The following is a 12,558-nucleotide window of genomic DNA, read 5'->3' as shown; positions in this document are numbered from 1 at the left end:
AAGTAGTTTCTCTAGTGTTTCTGACACTTGTGAAACAAAGGGAGTACTAAATATTGATAATCATGTCATTTCAAAGAGAAATAGATATTTTTTTCTCATGTATTACTCACCTCAATTAATCCCGAGACTAGTGCAGTGTGCAGTGATTCTTTTTTGTGGAAAGTCATTGAAAGGTTTAAATAACTGAAGGTTCAGAAACTACACATATAGTAGCATGAATCATTGTAGCACCACTTTATCACTTTCTTTGAAATCGCTGCTTGTATTAAAAATAAGGTGATAAGCTACTTACTGAACATAATGGTTTTTAAAACTATGTAAACTGTGCTGATGGGATGTATCTGATTAATGAAAACTAGGTGAATGTAAAGTTCTGAGACTGCAAAGTGGCTGTACATGTCAATACAATGTAAGGTCTGACAGCTTTTTAAATCTCAAGAGGTAAAAAAGAGCAAGGATTAGGAAGATTTGCTCAACACAGTGGGAGTGCATTCTGGGGAACTCGTGCTGAATAATTTTTCTTCCACTGTGTAGAAAATGTGCAAAGAAATATTCTAAGCATCCTACACGTCTGGTCAAAATGGACCAAGAAAAAGACCCAATACATTCTCAATGTTGGTAGCAGTGTTCCTTCTAGGCCTCTGCATGTAATGCTGGCCCAAGGACATCCCAGCTGGAGCCTCTAAGACCAAAGGAAATGCCAATTCTGTTAGCAGTGTATTAGCCTAGTCCACATTTTGAGGTCTATGCTTCTCTTATGTGGCCTTACCAAGAACATATTTGGTTGGTAATTCTATGGTCAGACTGAGGGTCTGCAGATGAGTTGTCAGGAGCGAATGTTTTGATCTGGCTATTTGCATCCTCTTTCAAGGAACAGATACTATTCCCACTTTCTTAGCATCAGAAATAAAATTATTGTGTCCTCATGATATGACAAAATGAAGCCCACTAACGTGCAATGTCCATGTCCATCCAAGAAACGTTTGGTATCTTTTTCTCAAGTTAAGCAGTAAGGCCAGCCAGCTAGGGCTGCTGGATAGCTGAATAGGTAACTCAGTGGCCAGGTTTTACTGTTTATGGTCAATTTAGAGGAGAAAAAGAGCTTCTCTAACATCAGATACACTTTGTAATTACTCTAAGATATATATAAAGAAGGGCACATACACAGAGTATCAAGTTAACGATAGCCTTTCAAGGTAAGAAGTATTGTTACTTTCTGGAGACCATCTCTTATTACAAGATGCCTGACAAGCACTTGGATATCATCTAATAGGTAGTTCAGATGGTGAATCAGGCATATTTGTGTGGATATTACAATGGGTGCCATTTTTATATTAGTACCTAGAGGAAACTAACATGATGAAGAGCGTAGCATGATCCCTAGAAGAAAACACAAATGGTATTTCTCAAGTAAAGCTATATTAAAGCTTGTAACAACAAAACAGTAATGAAATATAAGTAAAAACCAAAATTCACGAAATCTATCTGGCACAAAGCGATTTGGTCCCAGATGTTCTTTTGCTTTGGAACCCAGAATAGAAAACATCACTTAAATTCATGATCAATAATCATCAGCTATCACACACTGAAACTCATGCTAAGAAACTAGACAGGGTGCTAAAATCCAATGTTTAGGTTTTTATTTTGCTATCCAGGCTCAAATGATCAACACTTACTGCACATTCATAAGCAAAGAGCTTTGAGAAGGACAGCACAAATTATCTGACAGTTTGTTGCCTCATTCCCTCTCACATTTTTTTAATCATCTCTGTAAAGAGTTCTGGAAAACGCTATTCATTAGTTTGTATTGTCTCATGCGTCAAACAGATTTAGATTATTTTATTCTGCTTGTAATCATTTGGCTTCCTCCAAATTTCTTTAACAGTGTTACTTTAGGAGTTAATTTACTTCTGTGCTTTTTTCTAACTATGACCAACCAATAACACTTCACTTAACACATTATGTGAGCACTGCATTTTGGTACCTCTCTGTTTAAAATACAACTTCAACTATTTGCTTTTCATTATTAATGCAGCAAAGTCTAGTAGCTTATATGTCTCTTAAAAACTGTGTTTGGAAAGAAGACATTAGTTAAGAAGATACTTCCACCAAAGTAAATGTCCTTTGGTGTTTTGAGCCTTAATCAGGTATGTCAGATAATTTATTGCCTTTGTTGTTGTGGCACAACCCAGGTGAAGAACGAGCAAGTGTCAGTAGCATTTGAGGCATGGCAGTGCATACCTGCTCCATCCCATATTAGAGCTCCATTCTCTCAGGGGCTGTAGAAAACACCTGTGTCAGTCACTCTCTCATGAAGGATTTTCAGACCACCAGCTGAGAGAAGAGGGAAGTATTACTACATTTTTGGGAAAAGAAGCATTGGAAGATGAAGGCTAAAATTCATAATTGGCCTCAAGTAATATTTTCCCTAAGGAAAGAATCAGGCAGAGATTCTTCCCTTATCACTAGCTGAGGTGACTCCCTTACTGTAAGTCTTAGGTGAACTTCATCACCATTCATTGATGTGACTCATTTGCTTTTGGGACCTCAGCAGGGGACACTCATCCCACTCTTGCTGAGCCTAGAGCTGAGTGATTTGGGTTGGCCAAGGTCTCAGGCCATGAGGTATTTGTGGAGGCTGGGAAGCATGAGTGGGTTTAAGAGACAGACAAGTCAGATAGCCAAATATTGGCTTGCACGGATTACTGGCTGATGTAAAGACACCTTAGTGGGCTCTTCATTGAGGCACAACATAACAATTCCCAGTAAGATATCAATTGGTAAATTTTATTTCCACTTCTAACCTTTACAAAGGTATGCATCTTTTCTATATGTAGTGCTTATGCTCTATACCTCAGACCCAGAAGTCTTAACAAAACCACCATCACATAGCTCACAAGAAAGAGAAGGTAAGCTTGACAGACACAAACTATTGAACCTTCAATTTTGTAAATGTAGACCAGAAATTATATCAGCCCAGGTATGCTGGAGCCACTAATACAAGCTAAAGTTACGGCCAGTTTTTCCTTTCTTCTATCAGGAAGAATGATGAGTTTTGAACAAAAGCACAGGAGGAAAGGAAGAGTGTGTGTGTGTGTGTGTGTGTGTGTGTGTGTGTGTGTGTGTGTGTGTGTGTGAGAAACAGACTGCCAGACTCTCAAGCTCTCTGGTGCCTTTATGGAGCACTACAGCTATCAGCAATTTGCCTTGGAAAAGGAGCTGTCAAGTAAATGTCTTCCTATTCACCTTATGTGGTAGGTAAAAATCCTGAGCTGATCTATGCCTCATGATTGAGCAGACAGGTCTCTTCCCTGCAATCAGTGTTGATGAAAAACTGATTTTTGTGGTACTGACAATCTGATGGTACTAAAATAAAATCTACTAGACCCTCTGGTAATGAAAAATTATCTAAGTGAAAGGAAAGAGTACAAAAAGAACCACAAACTTATATTTACCTTTAAAATTGTAGAAATACTTTTTCCCAATAAGTAAATAATCCTTTTTTTATAATTTTTTGCTTTCATTAAGCATACTTTGAAGGACAATGATGTGCTTTACTACAGTAGACCAGATTGCATCAGTTGCTTCTGAAGAAGACCAAAAGCCTTGTCAATGGAGTGTGGGATAGAAGACAGTCAAAGTGAAATCAGGTTAAAGTGTCATTCACCTTTTTGGAATTTGACTAAGAATCAAATACTTTTGACATATTCTATAACCACTGACCTTCTTAGATTTTCATTTTGGGATGTCCATGGACAAAATCCATGTCTTCAGCGTAGCAAATATTCAGTGACATGTATGCTACCAAGTGGTGGTATCTGTACAGAAATGGAGGGGATATTTCTTCTTTCTTGTTTTCTTTGGCCAGAACACCACTGTTCCAGCTTGTGAGGTCACATTGTGCTTGGCCAAGTGGAGATACAGTACAAGCCTGGTAGTAAAAGTTATAGAGTGGGATAGTTGTTCCCTTATGTAGCAGTTTCTTAATAACTTCACTGTGTCAACCTGTGAACAAAACATCAGCTGGTTCCTTATAATTACATAATTCCCTTACATTTAGAAATATCTCCTCTAGTTTTCCATGTTAAAACATGGAATAAATCTTTTTTTCTGAGGTCTATTTCAATGTGGAAGGGTTAACTGAGTTTACATCCCATCTCATCCCACATCATTTAAATTTCGAATTAATGATAATTAGTGAGCAAAAGAGGTAGACATGAGTAAAAGAGGTTAAAAAAAATTAAAGAACCATGATTCTTGAAAAGCATAATGAACTTTATAGGAGAAAAAAAAATCTAAATAATGATAAAAAGCCCCATCTCCTTCTAACCCTTGAGGTTTTGTAAGATGAAGTCAATACAATTTTCCTCCTACTTAGAGTATCAGTGCTGGAGGAGATAGAAATAAGTGTCCTGCTTTCACTTACCAGAGACTTGTTCTCAAAGATAGCTCCTTTGATGTCAGTATGTATTGAAAATGTGGAAGTAATCTGCTTGCAATTTGTCAAAAAACAAAACTGGGGGCAAATTTTTAAGAACATGGAGGTTTTTTCACCTTATGTGAAGATCAGGCAGATGCTGTGTGCTCAGTGGCCAAATAGAGTGGGCAGAAATCACTTTGTCCTCCCATGGGCAGCACTTCAGAGTTACAAACTTAAGACCTGCTGAGAGTAAAAATTAGGTTGGAATTTTAGCAAGTACTTTGGCTTGGGAGCCTAAGAATGGATAGTGGAAATCACAATCAGTTTGTTTTTCAGGAAATAGCCAGTCTGATTCACAGGATGAAGCCACCAGCAGACCATGCTTGAATTCATGCAAGAATGCATAAAGATGCAGAGAATCTGTGAAACAAGGAAGTTTTAGGAATTGGGGGGAAATTTCTCCTGAGCTAAAGAAGCCTTACAAATTTGTTTCAGAAAAAAAAAAAAAAAAAAAAAAAAAAACAAAAACAAAAAAAAAAAAAAAAACACCTGCTGAGAGATACACTGAATAAGAATCTAAATTTACTAAACAAATCACCCAAAGGCACTTATGTGGCAACATCTGGTGCAGTTCTGAAGGAAGGGAAAGGCTCCTTAGCTATGTGTTCACTTTGTATTAAATACAGCTGGCATAGGGCAAGGTGGATTGTGATTCATAATAAGAGCCTTTAGTTCTAAAATAAGGATTCTGACCGCTGAAAAAATAATTTAATCCATAATCTTACTGTCTTCACAAACCTGATGCCTTTGAAGCTTGTAAAACCTTTGTCCTTGTAGTTTAAAAATATAGTCAACAAATAGAAATCACATGGAACTAACACAGTCAATAGAATAAATAACTTTTAAGAAGGAAGAAAGTATATCCAGCTGTTATGAAACCAGAAACTAACACAATTAAATAGTCAAAACTGAGGAAATAAAGCACCTTTGACTACCTCTGTAATTCCATTTGCCTTATCACCTTTCATTTATTATAACATATAAATACACACAGATCTTTTACATCATTGGTGTAAGTCACTATTATACTTCTTATATATAATTTTCACCAGAAGGCAGAAAATATTAGTTCATTATCTCAATAGTTATTCCACATTAATCCCATAATGAGTAACTCCAAATTTGAAGCCTATATTACTTTAAAGAGTTTCTTGTACATGCCTCACTGAGGAAAAATGTGTATATTTATCACTTCAAAATAAAAGTATTTGAGATATATTTCGCTAGAATTAGAAGAATATATAAAATTTGAAATGCTGGAAGCTTGCTGCAGATGTTGCAGCAATGCTGCTCCATTTCAATGTTGGCACAGCATGGGCTGCAGCCTGGCCAAGCTGCACGACAAAAAGCAACCATTTCTTTTCAGATGTTTAGAAGCCAGGCTCTTTTTCAAGCTCCTTTTCCTTTCTGAACATTAATTCACTGCCTTGTTTCTAAACAGGCATCCACCAGCTTATACATTCAGATACAGAGTCACAGATGGTTTGGAGACCAATATGCAATTTACCATAAGAAAGTTGAGCTGATTTAATAATGAGCATGATGAAATGTAAGTACAACCCACACTGAGTGGATTAAGGAATGGCCAACTGACAGTCCTCAAAAGCATCTGTCAGTGAGGAAACTCACAGAACAAGGATTTTTTTTTTTCTCATAGCAATACACAGGCTCTTCAATCCAACCCTTGCAAAAAATTGACTCCTTGAACTTTTTGTGAATATTTCAAAACTGAAACCTGCACCTGAAGAAGGTCTAAGGTATAATTTAAATGTGAAACCTAAATTATGATACAAACCCCTAATCTTGCTATGATTTAAGAAAATCTCATCCTAGAGCTTTCCAAGCCACATTTTAACTTCAAAGTTTCCAAGATATGAAAGATCTACCCTTTTTCAGAATGGACCTTTTCTAACCACTCTGATATCTATTTTTTACTTCAACTGCTCAAGCTCTAGAAGTCAGCACAGCTAAGACACATCACAGCAGCTACAAAAAGACACTCACAAAATGTAGTTTCTGTGACCCACCTATGCAGAACTGATGAAAAATTGTTTAATGTTCATGCTAGAGTCACTCAATATCACATGTAAATGGAAAATTTGAACTTTAGTAATTTGGTATAATAAATTCCTGAGAGGTTTTTCTGATATAAGTCTATCTCAATGATTAATTACAGCTTGGCTATTTTACAGGTTTACTTTAAGTAAAGTGACATGTTAGCAGAAGATAATGGGTTTTATTTTTGATATCTGTGCAATTCTATTTCACTTGCTATCCTAATTGGAATTAAACAAATATGACTTCTCATTTCTTTGGGGGATTTTTGGTTTGGTTTTAGTTTTTTTTTTAATTTTCAAAAGCTTTTCACACCTACATTGGAAAAAGCTTGCAAACCATGGAATTACTCCTTAATTCCATGGTAGCAAAGCCTCAGATGTATCTAATTTGTTTTCAGAGAAAGTTTGCTCTACTCCTCTCCTTCATAAAGGACAAATGGCACATCACACACAATCTAATTCTGGGCACATTTTGCTATTTATTATACCCATGACCTTCAGATATGGATATTTGATTTCAATAATTAATATAATTACTACAGAGAGTTTTTTTTCCTTCTGATTATACTGAAATTTTATCTGAAACATCTGAATGTAAGCCATTGCAGAATACATTCTTCATAATGATATATTCTTTTTCAATAAACCTATATCTTCCCATTTTTTTGTGTCTGTTATCTCTCTTAAATAAGTAAAGGCTGACCAGTTATTGATATATCTTTTTGTGTTTCATAGGAAAAAAAAACAAATGCATAAATAATTTTTATTTTTATCACTAAAGCTCTAGGTTCTTCATCCAGGATGCAATAGGGACTTCAAAAGTATGATTTACTGTCTTTCATTAATCTAAGGATGACAAGGACTTGTGATTTTCCTTAGATATTCTGAAAATGTAGTTAATAAATATTTTAAGAACAGTTTTGTCATGATGAATTAAAATTAAATAAAGCTTAGAAGCAGAAATTAGAGGCAGTATTACTACTTACACCATTCAGGGAGGAAAAAAAATGCCAACTATACAGTGAAGAAATCAGAGAAAAGAATTCATAGGATCTTAGAATGGTTAGGGCTGGAAGACAACCTGTTCCAGTGCCTCACACCACTCTGAGTAAAGAATGACTTGCTAATAGCAAATCTAATCTAAACCTGCCCTCTTTCAGTTTAAAACTATTGCCCCTTGTGCTGTGTAAAAACTGCTTGTGTAAAAACTCCCTCATACTCTGTTTGATAAATCCCCTTTAGATACTGGAAGGTTGCAATGAGGTCTCCTTGGAGCCTTCTCTTCTCCAGGCTGAACAACTCCAACCCTCTGTTGCAGGAGAGTTGGAGCTTCAGATAAAATTTATTACAGAAGCTGCCCCTTTGAATCAGGAGGTATAGAAAGGACCCCCTTGTAAACTTCTCAGAAATGGGGCAAATGAAGCCAGTCTTAGCCTCTGACTGTCAATGGCTTAAGTCTAAGAAATTATAGATGTTCGATTGAATCTTTGCACAACTTCTTCCTGCAGGATTACTGATAATGATAGCAAACCAGGAATATTTAATTAAAAATGAATCATTTGATATTTTAAATGACTAGACAAAAAATCTTAATCAGAATTATTTACTGACCTTTATAAAACCTAAAAATACTAGTATAGTATAGTATAGTATAGTATAGTATAGTATAGTATAGTATAGTGTAGTATAGTATAGTGTAGTATAGTATAGTATAGTATAAGACAATGCACTATAAAGCAATAATATTAAAGCAATGACATTAAAGCCAGTAAAAAGAAACAATAACTGAAATAGAGATTGATGTGACTCACCCCTACCACTGACCATGGGCAAAATCTCTTTCATCAGCCTGTCTTCATAGGAGAGAGACTTCCAGCTCTGATCATCTTTGCAGCCCTTCTCTGAACTTCTTTTAACAGGTCAATGTCTTGTATTGGGGACCCCAAATCTGGATGCAGTGCTCCAGGTAGGGTCACAAGAGGACAGAGTAGAGAAAAGAATCACTTCCCTCGACCTGGTGGCCACCTCTCTTTTGATGCAGCCCCAGATGCAATGGCCTTCTGGGCTGTGAATCCACACTGATGTCCAGCTTTTCATCCAGAACCCCAACTCCTTCTCTGTAGGGCTGTTGTTAGGACTTCTACTCCCAGTCACAGTACTCCCTGTACACCCTGGGTTGAATACCTCAGCCCCTTGCACTTGGTCTTGTTGAACTTCATGAGTCTCTCTTGGGCCCACTTTTCAAATTTTTCCAGGGCCTCCTGAGTGGAATCCCATCCTTGTGTTGTGTCACCTGCACCATCAGTTTCATGTCATCTGCAACCCTGTCAAGGGTGTACTTGGTCCCACTGTCTGTGTCATTGATAGAGATGTTGAAGAGCACTAGGCCAGAGACAGATCCTTGAGGGACATGTCTCATCACCAGCCTCTGCCTGGACATAGGTGAGGCTCACTGATTTTCCTGTCTCCTTCTTCTAAAAATAGAAGTGATATTTTCCTGAAGAATACAATGTTAACTGAGCATTTCATAAAAGTTTCCCTTACAGCTGTTCCATTCCTCCAATGAAAACAGCTGCATGCAGCTTTTACTGAATGGGTTAATGACTGTAATGTCTGTCTTCAGATTTCATGTAACTATAGAACAAAAATAACAGAACAAAAGTCCATAACAAAGACAAGTGAGAAATACTTCATAATTCACTCTATTGAAAGCAGCACAGACAGCAATACTTTGAGCAAGTTCTTACTGTGTCCAGGATCTTGCAAGTAGGTCACAGTTGGATACAACGAAAGTAATCTCTGTTCTGTGCCTGAGGCTGGACTCTGATTGTTGATTTAATGTCTTGTTCAAACTGGATGCTTAATATTTTGAAACTGGAAGCACAAGATAGGACCAGAGCTGAAAGACTTTTGGCATCTTCTACTAGTTTCTTCAGAATTCAGTGGAGAAATCTACTTTCTGATCAGATTGCTGCTAATTTGAAATGGTAAAGTTTGTAATCTGTAATTTGTAAATTTGTAGTCTCTAATTATTGCCAGGAATAACATTGATTAGGTTCAAAATTTTGACAGATATTTTTCAAGATTTCTTAACTTGTAGCAAATTGAAGAGGAGACAAAGAAAGCAATAAAATAGATGCTTTTTTTGCACCTGGTTCACTATGTGGTGAGATTGTTTCACAGTTCCCCCACTCTTATGAGCAGTGTTTTGTTTTGGTGGCTGATCAGTGGTATTTGTGCAAAAGAGCTCTACTGCTTATGATGTTACTGTTCTTGCTGGCAAGGTTTAGAAAGCAGTCTAATCCTGTAAACCACATTTGTCATTGTCCTGGGTTGAAGTGTAGGATGCACACAAAGTATTTATTCTATCACCACCTTCCTGAACTGTTGAAACCAGGTGGGGCAGTGTCTTCCCAGGCCCCTCCTTCGGGTTCTTCTGCTCATGGCCCATCAATGCCTTGCCCGTGACTCACAGGTAACTCCCTCCAGGAGTTATCTCTGTTTAATGGGCCATCAGGGACCCGCTTCACACTCATCATCCCATTGTGAGATGCTCTGCCCAGGGGGAGGAGCCAAGCATTCTCACCTGGATATAATCTGGGATTTGGGACAGCACAAGCAGCCCTGACCCACTGGATTCCCAGAGGAGCAGAGCTCCCAGACCTTTCTACAGGATCACTGCTTCAGGAAGAGCACCTCACCTGGACTGCTTCCACCATCCTGCTCAGGTTGTATTCTGACTCTGTCAGTGGTCCTTTGTGTTATTGCATTTATTTTATTTTACCTTTTTTCCTTTCTTCTTATTAAATTGTATTTCTGACTTGGAGCCTCTCACTTGTTTTGCTTTCAAACCAGGACAGTCATTTTAAGTGGTAGGATTATTCTGACCATAGGTCAGACTTGCAATTTTTCTCCAAATTCTAGTTCTCTTTTGGCCCTGTTTTTGGGAATAGGATGTCTCTAGCCACTAACAACAACGAACTACAGATGACTATAATTATTTCTAGCTCACAGGTATTTCAGTGATGCATTTGGAAACATTCGTCTATGACAGCCAGGGTAAGGCTAGAGATGAGAGGCTCAGCTTCAGAGCAGGGAGTCACAAAGCTCTGCAACACTCTCAATATTAAAACCTACCCTTTAATCACATAAGCTGTGATTATGGCTCTCCAAGCTCTACTTCAGGGAAGTACAGCCAAGTTCCAGTCAAGGAATGGTGCATACTTGTCACACTGAAATATTTTTGCCAAGCATTTTTGTTTGTTTGCTTCACAACAGCATCTAAGAAAAAGGGGTTAGAGTTCATTTCACAGAGAGTGATGAATAAACACAGATGACCCATGAGTCTAATGTCTAAACTCCAGTTGCAATGAAGACCTGCTCAGCACATCACTAGTGAATAAACCTCCACTATTTATTTCAGGGTTGATTGAGCTATTCTCTTGGCTCTCTTGCCTAGGTATCCTTCTCACACCAAGAGAGGGTAGACACTTGGAAACAGATAGCTAAACTCAGATGTTTTAATCCTCTCCCTCCCAGAGTGACCTCATGAAATGGAGGGGAAACAGCTATAAAGAAACATCCATGGCACAAAACTACCACAAAGCAGTTGGATGTATCTGAGACAAGCTGTGTCAACAGCAATAAAACTGCAGCCCCCACTGCTGCCCAGTCAGCAGGCATCATCCATAGCCTAACCTCAAAGGGACTGACTCTGAGGAAGCAGTTTTGTTTTCCTTCCTCTGTTCCATTGAGGCTGCCAAACCCAGCGCAACTGTGAAGATGCCTTTATGATTCAGACAATTTTCATCAAAAAAGAACCAGATTTATTATGCTCATTTGGTTATCGCAACCATAAAAAACGGGAGAAACAATGAATCACATCCAGGCATGGCATAAAAACAGACTGCCCCAAAATAACTACTTGGCTTCCCTCTGCAATTCAGTATGCATCCATTCATCAGTAAGCTTTGTCTGGTAGCCAGTTTGGAGTTCATGGGCTAAGCGTTACAGGCCAAACCAATTTTGATTATTTACTTTTTTTCAAATCAATTGCTGTGAGACAATACAAAGTAATTTACTAAAGTCAGAGTGTTCTACAAATACTCCAGATATACCCTGGTCACTGATCCTACAATGTTAGTAAAAGTTATAATAGAAAAGAAAAACAAACAAAATCAGATTGCCTAGAAAGCAGCTTTTTAAAATCAAACACTACTGCTAACTCAGTGTTCAAGTTTTATTTATAATACTTTTCTATTCTTTGAAACTGAGAAGAATGAAGACCTATAAAATATGAGATCCAGGAGCATTCTTTCTTGTCTATATAAGGAGAAATAACTTTCTTGCTTTTGTATGTGTGTGTGTGAATTTGCAGTGTTTTGTGAATTTCCAAAAAGAAGCTCCATTAGTTCAGTAATATCTCTCCTGTTAGTATAAAACCTGGAAATAAACATTCTGGAAATATTAGATGAATTAGAATGAGATCAAAGTAAGGTAAAAAGTGAAATGTTTGTTCTCTGACTTCACAGTGTTCATACATATCTATCCTTTATTTTTTTCAGAAACTACAGCTTTTTAGCCAAACCATCTTTTCAGCTTGAATCTAAAATTATTGTTTCTTCTCACTCAAAAACATTTGGCAGTAACCACTGCTGCTTGGTGTCCTTGATTTCCCTAAGATCTAGCACCCTTAGATGTATCTAAATATATATGTTTGGTCAGATATATCACTGTTTCAAGTTACAAACAGGTGCTAGAAACAAGACTAGAATTTTCATATCTTTCCCTTCATTATTGAATTGTCCCTTTCTGATTTACCTTCTATATTTACAAAACTTTTATGTGCACATTGCTCTCCTCTCTAAAACACACAGTTCATTGTTGGCATAAGCATGTATTCCCCCACAACTTCACACATTAAGTTGACGTACACACACTACCTTGGAGAGCAGCAAAACCAGCACAGATCTATGCCTTGATCCTCCTCTGGTCAAAGATAAACTGCACTCATCAATCAAA

This window comes from Zosterops lateralis (genome assembly GCF_965231275.1).
Source record: "Zosterops lateralis genome assembly, chromosome: 5".
Classification (NCBI taxonomy): Eukaryota; Metazoa; Chordata; class Aves; order Passeriformes; family Zosteropidae; genus Zosterops; species Zosterops lateralis.
The sequence above is the reverse complement of the archived record's forward strand: the minus strand, read 5'-3'. Positions refer to the sequence as shown.